The sequence below is a fragment of the Larus michahellis genome, chromosome 2 (assembly GCF_964199755.1).
Source record: "Larus michahellis chromosome 2, bLarMic1.1, whole genome shotgun sequence".
Lineage (NCBI taxonomy): Eukaryota > Metazoa > Chordata > Aves > Charadriiformes > Laridae > Larus > Larus michahellis.
In genome coordinates this window covers 156373386-156393508 of record NC_133897.1, presented here as the reverse complement: position 1 = coordinate 156393508, position 20123 = coordinate 156373386, and the positions used below count along the sequence as shown (strand labels likewise).

Below are 20123 nucleotides of genomic sequence, written 5' to 3'. Positions count from 1 at the left end.
TGCTTGGAGAAGTGCAGACAGGAAACATGCCAGATTGTTTATACCTGAGTCATGACTAATGTTGACAGAGAAAACGGAGACAACTCAGAGACCACTACTGTGCTCAGTGCACATGTGATGCTCTACCCTAACTTTACCAACAGCAAAATCAGGACTAAGCACACATTACCCGTGCAGATATCACAGTTGCATTGTGCAAAACTATTCCCAATGCAAAGCGTGGGACACTCGCCCCCGTTGCATTTGCCAGGTTGGGAGACAGGAGTGTCTTCTCCAACACACAAGCAGACTCGCAGGTTCAAGTGCTTGTGCTTTCAGGATATCAACCCTCCCTGATTTCCAACAGACGCCCTAGTGAGAGGGCAGCCACTCACAAGACAACACTACCAAAAATGACTGACAACAGCAGAAGATAAGAAAAGGTCTGGGACAGGTGGAGATGAGAAGCTCCAGGAAAGTTCACTGCAATTTCTGTAACTTCCCATCTCTCTCCTTTCAATTCACCCAACTCTGTATTTCATCCCTTGATGTTCTTGCTTACCAGGGAGACACAGAAGTAGAGACACAGAAGTAGCAGCATACGTTTTAAATCAACTGGGACTAGTGAAGAGGAAAGCAAGCAAAGCCTGGGTTAGCTTTAAGCATAGGGAGGGGGTGAGGGTGAGGGGAAGAGATTACATGCTCGGTTACGTGGGGATTTGGGACAGATCACCGACTTGCAATAGAAGGTGTGCGTACAGATCCTAAACCACCATAAAAAAAAAAAAAAAAGGCAGGCCCTCAGGCTTCATTTTGGGGAGTCCTTGTTACTGCAATATCTCTGAGCACTCGCTCGGGAGAGATGTGCCCTTCACTCCCACGCAGGGCTTTCTGCCAGCTTGGATCCACCCTTATCCTCAGGGGAGGGAAAGTCAGACCTGCCAGACAGCCCGTCGTGCCAGTCCCAAATTACTGAAAATTTAAAATCTATATAGCATATTACACCCATACGGAGAGGCTGAGTAGCTGAGGCTGAGCTGGGGACCCAACAGGTATAGTCTGTGTAACGGAGCATTTATTTCCCCTTGCAAATCTCGTTTCAGCTTTTCGAAGTACGACTCCAGCGTACATCTTCCCAAACAAAAATATAGGGGTCTTGTCTTCTACCTTTTTCCCCCTCCTGACTAACCTGATTTCTCCCCTTGGGAACTGTTTTCCATGGCAGATCTGACTGGCCAGACCTGCCACCCATCATGGCACTCGGGAGCAATATGCATCAGGGATTCCCCAAATTGCTCACAGCCGGGTCTGCTCCACCCCATGGGCTCCTGGCACGGCCATCCCTCCTCAACAGCCTGCTGCTCACTACCGTGCCACCTCCTCTGGGGACGGCGGTGCTCCTGACCTTCCCTGCTCCCCCATCTGCTCTACTGCCTGTATTTTGGGTATCTCATGTTCTCTCACCCGCAACCTGGGGGCATTTCTCTTACACTCCAGCATGTAGCCCAAGCAAGATCGTTATCCTGCAGCATTTTTCTCTGTATCCTCAAAATTTTGCTGCAGAATGAAAATTCCAGGTAGAAATGTTATTTCTCTGCCTTCTCACCACTATTCCCATTTCAGCTGCATAACCCTTCACCCTATAATAGTCAAAAGCATCGCTTCTCAGATCCCTACCTGTACTAGTCACCATCACCATACCCTTCCCACCTCTTCCCAGAGCGCATCTCCGCAGGCTCCCCTTGGTCAGGATACTTGGTTCAAACCTCTCAGCCCCCCGTGCCCCTCTGTGGTTGCCTGATCATGTTCATTAACGTAGCAGCGCTCGCCTCCTCCGCTCCAGCAGCAATGCCAGCTCCATCCATCTGCTTGTCAGCTTCCCCCACAACACTCACCGCCTGTCCCTCCACGCTGCCCCTCCGGCATGGCAGGACCTCCTGCCACCCATCTGCAAAGCCTGTCCTGGCTGTGCCTTGCAAGCCACGCGGAGACCCATGTTTGCTATGAAGCCAGGCAAATTTTTGCACTACATTTCAGTTCCTTATTGGTACTAAATAGAAAAGATTCCTTCCTAGACCTCTCAGGAATCAGCAGTTGACCCAGGTGGGCGCGAGCGTGTGCTCCTCTGTGTTTGTCATTATCCACCCAGACACCCTGTTCCTGTCACAGCTCCCAACACATCCTGAGATCACCTTTGGACTCCTTGAGGTTGCCATAAGCTAGAAGAGAGGTTTAAATAGAGATCAAAAAAACTTAGCATACCAAGAACTATGGTATGCAACTCAGAAGGATGCTTTAAAGAACCACGTAACACACCCGTATGGTTTGCAATATTCTAGCAGCAATAATATTATCACTGTAATTTTCATTGCAACAGTACACCTCCAGCACAAACAGAAATCCTTTCTCTCTTCCCGGCTTGCTAGAAGAGTTCAGCAAAATCTTTTGCACCTCAGTTTACACGCCTGGGTACTGGTTTGCATCTCTCCGAGCTGTTCAATCCTGGATGCCCACCTGTGAGCAGTGTGCAGCAGAGATTAGCTGTGCTGCTTTGGAAAGGCGTCCTGACACCACTGTGACCAGAACAGTGTTAACAAGTAAGGACATCCTCCAGCTGGGGACACCATTAGGGATCTCCTATAGAAATGAGTATAGAAGATCTTCGGTGCAGGGTGGCACCTCTCTCACTTCATTTTCCCCATTTAATTTATGGCTCAAAGTGACTGGGGAGAGACCAGCAACTCTGAGGGCTATACCTGCAACACAAAATCACAGAATGGTTTGGAAGGGACCTTAAACATCACCTAGTTCCAACCCCCCTGCCATGGGCAGGGACACCTCCCACTAGACCAGGCTGCTCAGAGCCCCATCCAGCCTGGCCTTGAACACTGCCAGGGATGGGGCAGCCACAGCTTCTCTGGGCAACCTGTGCCAGTGCCTCACCACCCTCACAATAAAGAATTTCTACCTGATATCTAATCTAAATCTCCCCTCTTTCAAGTTTAAAACCATTACCCCTCGTCCTAACGCTGCACTCTCTGGTAAAGAGTCCTTCCCTGTCCTTCCTGTAGGTCCCCTTTAGGAAGGGGCAATAAGGTCTCCCCGGAGCCTTCTCTTCTCCAGGCTGAACAACCCCAACTCTCTCAGCCTGCAACATGCCTCAAACATCTGTCATAAAGCAGGGTGAAACACCTCTGCAAACAGTGCGGTCCCTCAGCTGATCCCAGAAGCGGTTAGACAGCTACCATAGAATAACTGTGTAACCTACAGGCAGCTGGGGTGAAACACAACCTAGTCCATCTCTTTAGGTCTACCTTTCTCCATGTATAAGCTGGGATAACAGCACCATCCCAGTCTTCTGGGAGAGCAAGAGGCTGAGTGCATCAATCCCAGGGACCTAGCGAGACACTACGGTGATATGTGATGGAGGCACATTTAGTCTCAGATGCCTCAGCATGAGTCAAAACACTCAACAACCTTCCCATCCCTTCAGGAAATAAAGGTGTTACTTTCCAAATAAGGTTTCCGTACAATATTAAGGGATGCAATGTGAACAGAGACAAAGCATGCGATACTGAAGTTAATCACAGAAAATAGGGGCTGGGAGGGAATCCCATGAGAGCGACACATTTATTTCATTATTATATCACAGATGACATTAAGTATCCAGCAAGTCCCTCAAGGCAGGATTCTTGCATAAGAAGCATCCCCTTTTACCAAGCACGATAGAACCTGCAACTGTTCTATAAATAAAGGGTATTTACAAAGAGAGCTGTTAAATATTTATTTTTCTCTGGAGACCGAGTTCTCTGTTCATTTGTCTCCGTTGCAGAATCAGTCGGTATCAGGGAGCAGCAGAGCTCACCTAAAAAAAGACTAGGAACCAGTCCAGAGCCTGATCCGGACACAGCACCAGCCTCCTCTACAAGCTGGCGAGGGAAAAGCATCCAACCTGACACAGAGGGAACATGAAGCAAACAAAACGGGAATGATCTCATCCGGCAGGCAAAGGTAGAAGAAGGAACGCCAGTGACAAAGCAGCAATTAATGAACGCTATCATACCACTCTGTCCTTACAGAGCTGGCTTGGCACTATACCTTTCAGAAGTGACAACCTTCAATTGCGAAGGGTAACTGCAGATTTGCATCACATTTGCTTTGTGTCTTGGGAACAAGCACCCGTTTCTCACAACTAATGAATTAGTGATTTATTTTTTTTTCCTTTTTCTTTTTTTGTTTTTTTTGGAAGCTGACAGTTCTGGTGGGGGGGAAACCCAACCAAAAAACCGTGGCTCTGAAATACACTTTGCTGCTAACCCTTTGTAGTAGCAATTGTAATAGTTCTTACTCCAGCTTGCCAAAAGCTGAGTTTTAATTAAATATTAAAAAGCTATTTGTTAAAATAACGTTGCCATAGCAACTGGAGAAAGCTAAAATACCCTGGCGTTTCTGACTCACAGCATATTAATCAACCACCAGCTCTTATATAATGAGTCCGTTCCCCCCACCCCAGCGCCAGTGGCAGCCGTGGCACCCAGTGCCCAAAGCCACAGCCCCCAGCCGGACTCTGCCCTCTGGGTGCTCACTGCCTGCCCCGGCTTAGGCACGGCTGCGTAGTTATCCAGGCTCAGTGCCCAAATATTTTGGGGAAGCCAGGCTGGAGCACTCGCGGTCAGTACGGCCTTGTAGGGGCACGAAGGGGGATGGCATTGTGCAAGGGGAGGTTTTGGCGAGGGGTGTGGGGATGGTGGCTCCCCGCATGTCCATGGCGGCGAGGGGTTTGTGTGGCTCCTTCCCGTCGAGCCCTGACCAACCACCTCCAGTGCCTGTCTCGCAAATGCGGCACTTGCACAAGATCTATTTCTGTAAAAAATTTTTTTAATTTATTGGAATTATTTCTTGCAGCAGGTGCCTTCCTACCATCAGGCCAACTGTGCGAAACACCGAAGGAGCGGAGATTAAACCTTGCAAAGGCAAGCCAGCTCTGCCACTCACCCAGAAGAGCTTATTTTACAGATTTTAAAAAAACAGAAAAAACACCCAACAAAAAAATCCCCATCACACCTCATCCCCAACCAAGCTGAAAACACCCTTCTACACCCTCCATTCATGCACTGCAAGGACGGCAACCGCAGCCGTCCAGCAGTTGAAGCCGGTTGACCCACGGCTACTGCTGGCACTTGCTGCCAGCCCTTGGGAGGCTTTTCCCTGGGGGCACAGCTTGTGTTAGAGGCGGTGGGAATTCTGCCATTGCCTTCGTCCATGCTGTGGCATCACCATGTGGTCTGCAGCGATGGGAACGGCTGCAGGAGGGAGTCCAGCAGTTGAGGTCCAGAGCAATGTTGGTGTGGAGGAGGAGGAGGACGACTGGGAGGGAGAAGCACAGTTGCATCGCTCAGGCGGAGTTGGGGACAAACTTCCTACCCCTCAACAACTCAAGTTTGTGCTTTTAACACCCCCTCCTCTTTTATTCAAATGGAAAATAAATACCTAACTATGCAGTTATTAACTGAAAGGAATGCGATGAATATTACAGCATTTGTATGCCAGCTTCAGTTTCCTGCTGCTTTGTTTGGGTGTCACAGGCTGTGACTATGACAACCGCAAGCAGTTATTGGACTGATGTAATTTGTGACATCATGCTTAATGGAAAAGAAAAGGAAGAAGAGACACTACCAAAAATAAGAATAATGGAACAAAACCCGCTTTTGCCTCTTCAAGTGCCATCAGCTCCTGTCTACGAAGTAAGGTCCCGAAGGACAACCACGCTGGGGCTGCTGGAGAGCCAGGCAGCAGCAACTCCATCTTTACTGAATCCCGGGCAACACTAGGCACTTGCGAAAACCTGTCCTCCTCCCTCCCCTCAGTGGCAGGACGAACGGCAAGTTAGCAGTCACACGGAAGAAATCTCCTCACCCCTTCCCGGCTGGGAACCATCGGCATGATCCAAAGCCTAAGCCTGGCTTCCAGGTCTGAGACGATGGCAGCAATGGAGGCTTTTGGCTAAGCCTCACCTCTCCTGGCTAAGTGTCTCCTGCTCTCCAAACAGCTTCTCCTTCCCGTCTCTATTCTTCAGTTATAGCAAAATTTTCCCCCCTTTTTAAAAATAAAACAGAGTCTGCCCAACATTTCCAGACGGTTGCCTGACCAAGCACGGGGGAAATAAGCATTGATTTTGTGAGGAGCGCACTGCTTAGGGAGATGGCTTTTCTGGTGACAAGTATAAGTGATGGTTCAGCCTTTGAGAGCTGCCCCAGCTGGAGCCAGATGTCTCGCCCCATATAAGAGCAAGGAGGCAGCACCACTGCTGCATTTCGCAAAGCCATTACCGTACGTAGCGCTGGCAGTCATGGGACACACTGCTGTCAGAGCCTTCCTTTGCTTTCACAGAAAACGTTTGCAAATTCACTGCTCCAAGTAACAACAACAAGAAAAAAAACCCCAAATCCTGAAGCCCCCAAACCCAACTAAATCTTACCTGGTAGAGAACAGTCCACTGCAACAAGCATCTCACTTATCGTTACACATCCAGAAGCCTTGACATAAAGCAGTTCATTTTTCCAAGTTACTTTTTCCCTAAGTTTTCCCCAATACATGAAAGGTGCTTCTCTGCCTTCCGTGCTCTCCTGCTGGACCTGACATGCCTCCGCAGCCCAAGGCCGCAGCCCGCCCCGGGGCACCCCCGAGGCCCCACCTGATCTGCAGCCAACCCACCAACCTGTCCCCACACACAGCATCCTGGGGTGGGACGCAGCCACACCACTGTGATACAGCTGAAGATGCTTCTCCTCAAGCACGTACAACCTGAAGGAAACCCTCCCCCTGCATCCTCCCAGGGCTTAGTCCCCACAAAGAGGCGGCTCTGCCTTGTACTGCCCAGACAACAAAAACCCCATGAGGGGAAATCTTGCCCATAAAAAAAAAAAAAAAGAGGGTATTGCTGTTAAATAACAGAAGAGAGATGCCACTTTACAAAGGGGTGGTGGATTAAAGCCTAACAGGTGAAGCAACTGCTTGCAGCTCCCTGCTCTGCCTCTGCTCATCAGTGTCCCCAAACCCACTGGAAGCAGCAGGAGGTCCCCAAACCAATACCACCCCTGACCACTTATAACACAGCACACTAGCTCTTGGTTTAGCTTCCCTCTGCATGGGCATCAGTTGGAGCCACCCCAAACCGCTCCTGCACCCCATGCTGCCACCCCTCGCAAGGGAGAACACCTCTGGGAGCAGCTGTGGGCCTCCTTTCCCCCTCTCTCCATCGAATCTCTTCACAATGAACACCAGGTACTGAAACATTTTGCAGGACAATACCAGAAGGGGACGCAGAGAGCCGGTGTACAGGAATTGAGCTTTTTCAGCTCTGGTTTCTCCCTGAGTTTCTTAGTAGGACACAGTTTCTTGGTTGGCATCACCCCCCTGCAGCCATCTCGCGCTCCCCAGTTCCTCATTCAGGCTTCTGCCACGCAGCCGCACATACACCACAGCGGCAGGAGGCGGGTAAATGGGAATTTACATTCTCCTTTCACCGCTGAGCAACAACTGCATCTCCCTGCAATAATTTCAGGGCCATCTGAGACCATACATGAGTTACCTGGGGCAGCTTCCATGCAGCCTGCTCTTGTTTTCTCTCTCACCCTCTTACCACAGCTCTGATATATCAGAGGCACCTGTGTACCGCGTGCCACCCTCAGCATCACTGCTTTGCTTTGACTTAACAGCACAGATAACATCTACCTGGGACTAGCAGTCCACCTTTAAAGAGCAGGAACAGGTCCCCTTCTTTATTCCTTTTGTGGAAACAACCACCACAGTGGTGCATTAGGACACAGATTCATTAGGACCTCAGAAACACTTGCCAAATTTCAACGCTGCCTACTTATCAGCAAAAAACCCAAGCAAACTTTGCTTTTGAGATGACCAAAGAGCTTTTCTAGCTTATCGATATACTTTGAGAGACGTAGTATGGACACGTGGCATCTTCCTGCTGAATTTTCTAATTTTCTTCACCTAAATCTACTCGTCATTTCACTCCAGAGCCAATATGGCTTTAAAAAAAAAAAAAAAAAAGAGGGCAGAACCCATCCTGTGCAACGCTTTGTAAGCGATTGACAAAAGCTAAACCCCTCAGCTCAATTAGCAGTTCTTGTGTGGCAGTTTAAACACAAAGGAGTTAGGAGAAAATGTTTGTGATTCAAAGGGAGAATATGAGCTATGGACCCTACTGAGGGAGGATCAATGCAAAACATTGTCATAATTTCACATACTTTTTCTCCCAGTAACCACACTCATTGCTGCTATTCTTCACAAAAGGCTAAAAGGAGGATTCCCTATTCATCCTTTATGCTTACTAGTTTCTGAAAGATTTTTAGGTATTTATTAAGGAATTTTTAGCATGTCCTTACCAAACACTGATGGACTTGGTTTCCCTCCTGTTAACAAAACATAACCCTTTCTTTCTTCCAGGCTGATTTCAATTCGGGGCTTTGTTCTGCTCTAGCCCAAATAGGTTTGTGTTGCTGTAACAGAACACAGGCTGTAAGCCACTGAAATAAAAATGGAAACAAAACTCTGCTGATATCCAAGTAACCATAGATTTCCATCACTGCAGAACAGTGTAAAACCGGGACAGGAGTTTGGCTGATTTAAACACAACCCCCCAACCCCTCTGCTAAGAAAATTTACTTACAGAAAAGCAGCAAAGCCCAAAGCAATGGCATCTGAACCCACAGTTGAAATTTTAGCTCTGTTATGCCCCCCAGCACCAGTCCAGAGGAGCTGCCCCAGGAGCACACGCTGTGCCAGGCACACGGCCCAGCGGTTCCAGCCAGGGTTGCTGAGGTCGGTCTAGTGCAGCCCTGGCTGGTCCACCTGGAGAGCTGCAAACCAGCCACAGCTGATGGGAAATCACAGCCCAGACCCTTTAGCAATGCACAGGAAAAGGCCACAGTGCAGCTGCTCGTTAAATGTATTTTTACATATATATATATATACACACACACATATACATATAAAAGCTCCTGGCTGAGCTGCTTTGAAGCAACGGAGGGAGCCAAGCATGTGGGCATCTCCTGTAGTGTAAAAGCTTTTCCAAAGCTATTTTACCAGATCAGGGAAGAGCTCAATATTGGATAGTTTTCCAATAGGGCTGGGGTGCTCTGCACACACACAAAAACAACCTCACAGCAAATCTGTGCCCTTCTCCCCTTTCGGAAGAGGCAGGCTCTCTTCCTGAGGAACGCCTCGCCTCAACTCTTCGGCAAGATTTTGTCTTTCAATGGCTGGTAGGGCTTGGAAACAACAAATAAGCTTCAGATGGTGCTAATGGTCCATTCTGCTGACCATATTCTCAGTTAAATGCATTCATGTGGTTCATATCTGCAGCGAGATAATTATTCAGCCTATGAGGTAATACAATGCTGACTTTATTTTGTGGGTTGCGAAGAGGTGCCAAAGGCACACAACCGGTTCCAAAAGACTGGATTTGCTTGCTGTAAATGTTTCTTAAAGTGTCTTTTTAAAAGAAAAACTGAAAAATCTTCCTTCTGTTTGAGCAAGCTTGGGTTTCTCATTTAAAGGAAAATAGGAAAAAAAAACCCCTACTCACAGCACTGCATTTCTTACATCCTGGGAATCACAGTACTTATGCCTCTTCGAAGGCGAGCAGGACTTCTAATACCTACAAAAGAGGGAAAAGCCACGTAAGTCAGGGAAAAAAAAGAGGAGAAAATAGTAGTCATCTCTTCCACTCTCTGACTGGCAATTCAGTTTTTTTTGCCAGCACCCGGGAATGCCGACTGACAGGAATTGCAGCAATTCCCTTTTCCACTGACCACCACTGACAGATGCAGAATTTGAAAGATTTGGTGCTCCAGCCCTGTTACAGTAACACGACGAATGTGGGGGACCTCTTGGGGGGAAAAAAATTCCACATTTCTAAGGCCGAGCAGGCAGTGGAGAGCACTCACACGCTGATGTCCTAAGATACCACCACTGCGGTTTGGACCAGAAATACCCACAAAACATCTGCTGCAGCAGACATATACCAGAACAAGTTCTGTTTGGCTACTGGCAACTTCAACAAAATGCCATCAAAATTGCCTTTCTCCTCCCTAAAGGGACTCACCTGCTGTGTCCCAAAGCTAAAGTTGCCTTTCCTCATTTTTGCCTTTTTGTTTCTCCCCTAAAGAAATGGGAGAGGAAGGTTTAGCTTCAGTAACTGCAACAGCAGAACTGATATAAAAAATTTCCCCTTTGGCAGCGGCTGTATACACACCTGAGAAACACTGTGCCTGCAGGCCTGCAAAGAACAGGTAAAGCGAAATAATAATCGGTCATGGGACCGCTCTCAGTAAAAGAAATACATGCAACAAAACACCCTGCTTCTCCCTCAAGAAAAGAGGCAGAAGCTTATCGATTGCTTTAGCAGCGCCAAGAGCACAACCTGTATTTTCAGCTCAAGCTGAAGAATTTGAGTGTGAAACTCCATGCTCTTGTTATCTGGCCAGAGGAAGGTCAGCTGGCAAACCCGAACGAAATCACCTAGAGTCTTTTGCTCCTTCCCAGCAGGTTAGGAAGGTATTTTTTTGGCTCTTTTCAAAGGAAGATATGACTTGATTTCCTGAAGGAGCATCACGGCTACTGGAGGAGCTGGGAGGCCAGGTGCTGTTACACAAGCAAACCCATTTTTTAAGAGCTTAGAACAGAAAAAGCTGCATGTTTATTCATAGATAAAAAGGAAGCTGCTTCCCGCTTTGCTCCCTCTCTGAGTACGGCAAAAAAATTCTAGTTGCACTGAATTGTAAAAGAGAAATAAACACATGGGATGGCTGCAGATTTTGTGCTCTTTACAACTTCACCCCGTTTTGGACCCAGCAGGCTGCCTTCTGCTGCCCTTCCTCCCTCTTTTGGGTCAGATCCCCCATTCTCCCATCACAGGCTGCAAGCTCAGGGCCTAGCAGTTTCTTTATTTAATGGGCTTAGTCCAGTTATCTTACACCAAATCCACTACCTGAAATCCTGCCTTTTCAGTGCTGTGTCCAACGTGCAAAAGTGATCCTACATCTTGCCAACAAGGACCAAAACCACACCTATGAATAAAACGCTTTTAAAGAACAACAAAATTGCCTATAGTGCAACACAGCTTAGAAAGTTAATTAAAATAAATACGTATGTATGGTGCCGCTCCTTCTTAGGACTGTATAACGAGTCTCGTAATTTTTGGTGCTTTTCCTAAAGACTCAGCTGCTGAAGTTTCTGTAAGGATCTATCTCTGCTTTCAGAAACATAAAGTAGGAAGAAATCTCCAGGGTTATTAAATCCAGTCCCTTGCTGTTGTACTCGTACCGCACAATCCTCTTCAGAAAGTATGCAAAAAGTTTTTACCCCTTGTGGCTATGAGAATATGATTTGGTTTAACATAACAGCTCAGAAACAAGTTGGTAATATATGTATACACATATATATACATACATATTTCAGATCTTTTAAACAATTTCATGGTTCTGGGAGATCTGCTACTGCTTTTGAAAGCCTGGAGTTAGGCAATAGTGAAATGAAGGTGCCACAAACACGTTTCATACAGAAACATCAATTTTTTTGCAACATGTAGGTAATTACGAATGAAAAGAAAACTCTTGCCTGAGTTTGTTCGTCCTGAGCATCCCTGCATGGGCAGCTCTTGAGCAGCCTCCCATGGGGGCATGCTTACTCCAACCCAGCATCGCTTCCCTGAAACGCATCACACGTCTGGGATCAGGCGTATTCAGACCAGACCTCCCCACTCCACAGGAGGGCATTCATGCAGGCGTCGCGTCCTCACCTGCACCAGCCGTGCCACGGAAACACCAGCACACTCAGCACCAAGAGCCAGGGAGATCCGTATCTACTGGCTCCCGTGCAGTGTCCCGGTGAGGACATGTGCAAAACAGGGTGACGGTGGTTTATGAGTTACCACACGCCACCTGGTTCACAGGAATTGCCCACGTGTGTGTGCGTACGCAACCCGCAGCACACAGAGGATAACTCCTGCTACCCCAGCCATCCTTCATTCTCCACGCACCGAGCAGGAGACTCAGCCACCAGCTGCTTCGTTATTCTGGATGCTTTCCAAAAAAAGTAACATCTTGTGGCAAAACAAAAACCAAAATAAACAAAACGATTTAAAAAATACTTCTCTAAAGTATGTAACTTGATAAACACCAGCACTCTGTACAGTTCCTGCAACCCAAACACTACAGCACTAACCACCTGAAAATGGGATTAGTTTGCTTTATTCGCCATGAAATTTCTTTCAAAAAACAGATTGTCGAGGTATCTTTAGTGAACTAAAATGTAAATCTCGAGCTGCTGTTAGGGCAGGGAAGAGAAATAACGGTACTTTTTAGGCGCTTGACAGAAAAGTTCCTTTGAGACTCTCTCAACCTACAGAAATGATCAATTTTGCACAAGAACATTTTACAGAGAGAAATAGAGTTGGGAGTCCTGAAAGCACTTGCTTTCCCCAGCTGTGCTCTAGCCAAAGAAAAATAACCTCCGAACTCCCCCAGACCTCTTTTCCTGAAAGCTGCCCACTCGGTGGCTTACACCCTGCTGCCAGTCTGACGAAAGCATTGCTTTGGAGCGGGTTGTGCCCGTAATGTGAACCCTCCGCAGCCCCACGAGGCTTTAGCGCTTCCCACTGGCACTGCTGGTGACCCGTTCCCATCACCCGCTTGCCCCAACGCCCAAAATTTCGTGGGACAGGCAATAGGTTGGGGTCACTTTTCCTTCATCAACCTAATGAGCCCTGGTATGCTGCTGCCTCAGCGAGGCAGGAATACAGCAAGGCTGGGGTGCAGGCTCATCCCCGCTCCTCACCCCCCGGCGCTTGTAAGGTACTAGGCATTTATTAACATTTCAGTCTAGCTCATACCTAGATTTCCCTAAAAACTACCATGATCAAAATTACTACCGTAGCGACCTGAATTACTTCTAACACTAGACTAGAAATGCCTTCTATTGAATTAAATACGCACAGCTGTGTCGGAAATGGGGGGTTTGCAGCCCGTGGATTGCAGACTGTTATTACAGCATGATTAGCAGATACAAGCGTTCCTGAAAGTCGTCTGCATCCACACGCTGAAAATCCCAGTTATCCCGGCGGATCCCGAGTACACCAACAGTTCCCAGCTGCTGGGCTGGTCCTTGTTAAACATTCACCAAACATGGCAGATGTCAGCGCAAGGGAGCAACGTGGTCATGAGCATCCTTCACCAACACCTTTTAATAAAGCTAATAACATTAACCCATCCCTGCCTCCATCCCTAAGACAAATGCATAAAACACAAATGCAGAGTTTCCATTAAATACCTATATAAGTGGTGAAAAAGCCAATAAAAAGCCCAGAAGTGCTCTGATATCTCTGTGTACACACACACCCCCCGTGTGGACGGTGATGCTCGGAGAGGCTCAGGAATATCCCCTGCAGCTTTCCATCCCCAGCGGTCTTACCCCTGCCCCACTCAACTGTTAGCCACCTTTCTCCAGCCTTTTGAACGAAGCTGAAATGGAGACGGGTATTTCCACCCCACAGCAGCTGCTGACGGCAGCCCTGGTGGTTCCCCTGGAATGCCACCAGTGCTGACCTGGAAAACAAAGGGTAGGAGGCTTCTGCCAAGGGTCATCTTCCCCACCTCAGCAGTGTGACACCTACGTGCACAAGGCCTTAATCAACGCTGCACCATTTGCAGGTACCTGTGAGCAGAAGCTGCCCCAGGGAGTCACTCCAAGGCTGCAGCATGCTGCAGCTCTCCAGCCTTTGCTTCCCCCAGGAAAACTTCTATAAACTACAGGAATGGACAAAACCCCTTTTTGCAGTGCCTTCTTAATGTTACCAGCTGCTTTTGGAAATATTTGGAAGCATAAAAATAAGCAAAGAGCAGATAACAGCAAAGTAAGAGTAAATAAGAGCAGAAAGCAAATAATCTGTCTCGAAAAAAAAAAATTAAAGGAAAAAGTTTTGTAGGTTTAGGCAGATTTCACTGTCACAGAAACTATTCCCCCTCTCTCAGAGCTTTAAAAGCTTTGAGAACACAGGCTCTCTATCAGGATGAAACCGATCTTCCTACATCCCACCAGGGAGAAGCACGAGAGCGATGCTCCAGGGTGGTGGACATCTGAGCCAGGCAGCCTGGGCAGCCACCAAGGCCGCCTTGGCCCAACCAGTGCTCCCAGGGGACTGCTCCGAGCCCTCGGCCACAGGCTGCTCGGGGCGGGGGCTGAGATGTGTCTATCCATAGTTTTACTTGAAGGCAGCACCTTCCTGTAAGAAGATGTGGTTTGGCTGCTGGCAGCAGCCGTGGTTGGCCTTGGCTGCAAGGCAAGGCAGGGCCTGGTGAGGGTCCTGGCATGGCTTCCCCGGCACTGGATGGACAGACGGACCGCTTCTCATCTCAGCGCTTTCTTTAAAAATGTGCAAACAAACAACAACATTAACCCCTGCGGCCCCAGCATGGGTGGATGTATTCCCCCGCATCTCTGCTCGGGTCATACAGCCTTTCCACACCTCGCTTTCTGTCGTTAAGTCTAGTTCGTCGAGAACCAGAGAACTAAACAAAAATGAAAGAGAATGGGAAAGCACTGCTCAAAGCAGATTGTATTTACTTTTCAACACATCCCCCAGCTGTGGATGTCAGCGCAGAGAAAGGTATATTACTTACTTTTCTATCTCCTTAACTGTTCCTAGTTTCCTTCAACAAATCAAAGTGTTTTCTTGAAGGGTGAGAAATCTCAGTCTCGTATACTATTTTAAATTGGCAGCAAGAGCTTTAAAGCAAGAAGACTTGTTTGATCACATAAGAAAATTCAACCAGAGAGAGCGCGATGTCCTGTAGGGTTCTGGCCAACAGAAAGTTCATCATTAATTCATTTGGCTTTTAGTAGAGTTAAACTATTTCACATTATTCCTCTTAAACCCTGCATTTCAGACTGTCACCCTCCAGTTAGTTACCTACGAGACAGGGCACTAAAGGCTTGCCCATAGTAATAAAAGTGTTGGAAAACAGTTGTCAGACCCTCCTCTGCCAGAACCATGATTGATAACTGTTTTCCAACACAGTGGTTGCTACAGTAGCACTGCTGTAGGATGCTTTTGCTGCCCAACATATGTACAGCAATAACTTTTATTTTATTTTTAAACAACCTAGCTGCCGACTGTTCATCCACTAATTAATTTTCAACACCATGGGATGTCCAGTCCCTGTGTTCAGATCCATCTAGGTGTCACTGTACGAGTTTGCTCAAGAGACACAGCGTATGGTGTACACAGGGGACCCAGCCAAGAGTCACACACTCCTTCCTCACCCCCCCAAATACTCAGTCTCATAACAACAGCAGTGCTAGGGAGGAAAAGACCAACGAGAGAGAGAACTGAAGTGAACACAACACAAAAGCACACTAACTCATACCAGTCCCCAGGGTCTAAATGCATCTGCCAATTTGGAAAGGATGGGGGTCATCATTTGAGAGCACCTACAAGAGGTATCAAGCAGGCAGGTGGGGCAAGTGACGTGAGCAGCAGCCCATCGGCATCCCTTCATGTGTGCACAACACTCTTTAACCTAGACTGCAGCCACAAACATCACTGGCTATTTTTGCTGCTCAGATCCGCTGTCAGAGTGACACAATTTGAGGCCTCCCAGTACCGCTGTTAGGTTTGGCCCGGTCTCTCCAGTTTCAGCCTGATTTCCTCACCACATGACACAGCCCAACAGCAGACACTCTTTTCTCCTGCTCTTAATTCATTCTCTCTTTTGTTTCCCTCAACCCCCAAGCTGAAAAGAAAAAAAAACCAACAAAACAACTTTAAAGGCAAAAAAAAAAAAAGACTGATCAAGGCCAGCCAGCAACTACATTTTGCTATTATAAAAATAAATACAAGAGGAAGGGGTTTCCCTTTTCCGGCTGTTTAGACCATTCCTACTTTTGGCTGTAAGCACCAGCGTGTTTGCAAATTCCTGCCAAACATAGCAGCCGTCAGCGCAAAAGTAGTACAAGAAACGAAATGAGCACGGGGTGTAAATATAAAGCAAGAAATCACTGCACTCTGTTCAAATAATGGTGCTAGTGCTCCATTCGCTCTTGAAGACCAGTGTTGTTAAGTGTTATTGAGTCTCTTATTTTCAGCAAGAGTGTCCATGTGTCTATATTTGGAAAGTTAAGTGAGATGCACCTGGGTCAGCAGCCCCTATATTCATGCAAGGTGACCTACTTGCAGCTACTAGTAATCAAGGAGCAACAAAGAGACGGTAGGAAAGGTTGCCCGGAGTCCCCTACACATTGATATACGGTCCCGCTTGGTGCTGAGCTTCACCCGCTCTCCTCACTGCAAACTCCCGGAGCAGCCTGTCTGCGGCGAGCATCTCCCGGAGCATCTCCCTGCCCTGCTGCACTTGCGCCCCGGACACACAGCGCCGGCTCACGCAGCCTTTCGAAAAGGGACAATCTGCATACACCGAGCACTGAAAAACAGCATCCAACCCCAAGAACTGGAAAGGCATGTGGAAATCCCCACGAAGCAGTTGCTTTTGTGGCCTTTTCTCCCTATCCTGGGGAGAGCCAGCACAGCCTGGGCACTGCGTCTGCTTATTCTGTTAAGAATCAGTAACTTCAGGCCCACCCTTCCCCTCCAGCTAGAGTTTAACATTTTTTTTAAGGCCGCGAATACAAAGGGCTGGAATGAAACTTTCTCCTCACAGCCTGCCAGTCTCGTGGTTCCACAAATCTGTCCTATCAATTTATCACCTTCACTGTGGCGACGCCTGTACTGAATGCTGATTTGTTACGCCTTCGGGTCCACAGCCCTAAACAGCCTGGGACGTTCCTGGGAGCCAAGGCAATACAGGTTCAGACACTGAAAGTCTGATTCCCGCAGATCTAAGTGCTGTATTTGAATCAAATTAAGATTTGGATCCTAGTTATATTGGAATACATCTGTTGCAGCCGATGCTTTTTACAGCTTTCTACGTGAATCAGGATCCAGGGCATCATTACAATTCTGAGAGTGAATCCTGCTACTACTTGGATACACCTTTGCCGCTTACTCCAGTAGGAGCAGGTTTGAACCAAGGAAGATAAAGTGCAATTCACATCCTACTGTGAAGAGCTCTTCAGGAGAAATGCACTTTCACCCTTTAAAAATCAGACAAAACCAGATTTCATAGAAAATTGATCCTATCCTTCCACATAACCAGCAACATGACATTAATTTCTTCCATCTCACGATATATTTAATGAGGGGGAAAAAAAAAAGTACACGTGCACACCCCTTTCTCTGGTGCTCCTTGTTATTCTTCCAGAACAATTCTTCAAAGCTGCTGAGATCACTGTATGTTACCTCCTTTTTGAAGGATCAGATACATTGCATCAAAAAGCATGCAGGAAAAGTTCTAGGGCATGAAACCAATTTTTGCGCACTTTTATCTGGGTCAGCTTTTCTATTGATTCTGCAAATACCATATCATTTTTTTAAAGCTAAGGTTTTTTTAGTTTAAAAAGAAGAAAAAGAGAACATCAGAACTTAAGTCAAACATCCGTCTGAGCCAAGGATTAGTTTTGTTGGGTGACTCCAAATCAAAAAGGTATTTTTTTTTATATAATAAAGTCTAACGAACAGTGAACAAGCATCTGGATTGATTTCTAAATTCAGTAAATGCCCTCTTCCCATACTGCTTCTGTTTTTATTAAACACTATTTAACATCTTTGCTATTAGGTGCACAAAACTTAAGACAGCTGACAACATCTAGGAAAGCTAACATGATGAGACAAACACGTTAGACATACTCACACACAAGTGTTACCACTAATTCACCCCTCCCTTTCTCTGCCCACCTGCCAAGTTTTGCTCCATGGTTATGAACTATTTGGCACAGCCTCCAGCTTCGCTTTATGTCGTTTCATCAACCTGATGTGTGTCTTGAGGCGCTCTGAAATAGAAATAATAAATAAGAACTGGCCTCGTGTGACAAAATGCTGGATCCCGTGTTAGGAGGAGGTCACTTGCTGCAGGCATCTTGAAGGTCTCGTATCAACTTCATCTGCACACATGGGTGGGAAATGGAAAGAGGACACTACCAGAGGATGCCTACCAACGGGTGACAGTTTGTAACAGGAGTCACTCAGAAAATTTGCTTCCATCTCCAAATGACAGCAGAAAAAACATATAAATAAAGTAGTTGGGAAGTCTAATTAACTCTTGGTGAAAACAAAGCACTAATGAACTGCCTCTTAAGTGCTTTTCAAGGATGGAGTCCTTTTACTTCTGAGAGATGCTTTTTGCATATTTTGGTGGTGGTGTGATGCTGGGAATAACAACACATTGCCCAAGAGCCTGAATAGCAAGTGTGCTACTGCTGGAACCTGGGTGCCCGCTTTGGCAAGACCTCGTTTCCCAGGGACCGGGGTAGATGACCAATGGGGCCATTTGCACGCATGCTCCCACGTCAGAGCTCAAGAGGGGTCTGGCTAAGCCACGCACTTCTTTCCTGGCTCTAGGACGCCCGCCTGGCACGCTCAAGATCCAGAGGATTGTCAGGACGGATCCCTCAGCCTTTTTATATTCCGTTTTCCCCGTCTGCAGAGCCGAGATGGAAAGATGAGTAATCGTTTCCACCACATCAGTTGTGTAACACAAACAAAACCCCCAGCCTAACAGCTTAACGGTTTCTGATATGCAAATGATTAAACCCCAACATGTTCTCGCCACGATTTTACCCAATTAAGCCTTGTCTTCATTAGGGAAGCTGTGCCAGTTCCAGACTAGGCTGCTGGATGCTGCCTTCAGTGTTGCACAACTGCAACCAATGATCCACAGAGGACCAAGCTGCCATCACAGAGCGACCCTTCTCCCACCTCCCTCCCAGACAGCACATTCCAGCACTTCCCTGAAAGACGGACTGATGTTATGGCATTAAGGAATTCACCGGTAAATTCTATACTTATTTTTCATAGGCCGCAGGTCCCCTCGCCCAGGGGTGACCCTCCCGCACCCCACCACTCCATACTCCATCCACGGCTGAAGTCCAGTTCTTAATATACTTCTAACTGCAGGAATTATTGCTATATTACACCCTGACTTCTCTCTTCTCCCATGCATGAACAGGTGGCTTGGAGCTTTGCAACCTTTCAAAGAAAACCCCTTGAAAAATAAGACCGGGGAAGTGCACGTTAAATAGGGAAATGAAAACGACATTGCTCGCTGCCCCGAAAAACTAGGCCAGGCTTCTCTCGGCCAAATCTCCAGGTACCTCTGAGGCAGTAACAGTTGGCACAATTCTTAAAATACGCACAGGCTGATTAAAGGCTGGCTTACGGCACTTGCTACACTTAAAGCATTAGCGGTGAATTTTAAAACCGAACAGACATGATGATTTTTGAAAGAAACCTTCTCCAAACGCAGGGCTGCTCACTGAACCCCCTCCCTGCCTTGCTCTCCCACCTCAAAACAGACCGAGTGGTCACCTAGAGAAAACCAGAGGTACCAAAACTTGGTACCTACAGAGGTACCAACACCTTGGATGTTGGTCCAAATTCAAACCAGTGGCTGTCTTAGTGTCGAAGCACGGTTGCAAACCCCAGCTTTCTGGAGCTGGTGCCCATCAGCCGCCATACTGCCCTCCCCAGGGAGGTGCCGGCCAGGCTGGGAGATGTGGTGTGGAGGGCAGAGGGGAAAGGGGAGGGCTGATGGACTTCCATGGTGGTAGACACAAATACATATCCCATCCTGACAGGACACCTTCCCTGGGGGGCATTTTTTTTCTCCCTGTGCGCTACATCCCAGGCCCTCTCCTTCATCTGCTCCCATCACGTTGAAAAAGCTTCATTAGCGGAGAGGATCCAAGCTCTGCCCGCACTCCTCGCCTCAGTTAGTGACCATAAAAAGCAGGACTGAGTAACCAGCAAGTACCGTCCCCTCCTCTCCCTCACACCCAGGGAAATGAGGGCTGCTTTCCTTCAGCTGCCCTCCCCGCCGCCCCATCGAGCCTCAGAGCACCCCCCCGCTGCCATAATGAACTTAATAGGGGAAGTGTTTTCATCCTCCTATTACGGATGAGGTAAAGCAAGACTGATAGCTTGGATTTATTTATGTTACTTTGGTTTAAATTAGGGC

General features: G+C 47.4%; 1 protein-coding gene across 6 annotated transcripts in view; it reads right to left on the bottom strand.

Annotated features, from left to right (window-relative positions):
* Nucleotides 1-20123, bottom strand: part of ZHX2 (zinc fingers and homeoboxes 2) — a 76564-nt gene that overhangs the window by 33875 nt on the left and 22566 nt on the right. For 3 of the 6 annotated variants that reach the window (XM_074577754.1, XM_074577750.1, XM_074577753.1), the window contains exon 2: nucleotides 9584-9655. The gene's annotated coding sequence lies outside the window, so the exon portion shown is untranslated. Of the gene's footprint in view, nucleotides 1-8381; nucleotides 8496-9583; nucleotides 9656-17845; nucleotides 17941-20123 lie in introns of all 6 variants that reach the window. The other 3 variants (XM_074577756.1, XM_074577751.1, XM_074577752.1) reach the window with 3 other exon arrangements.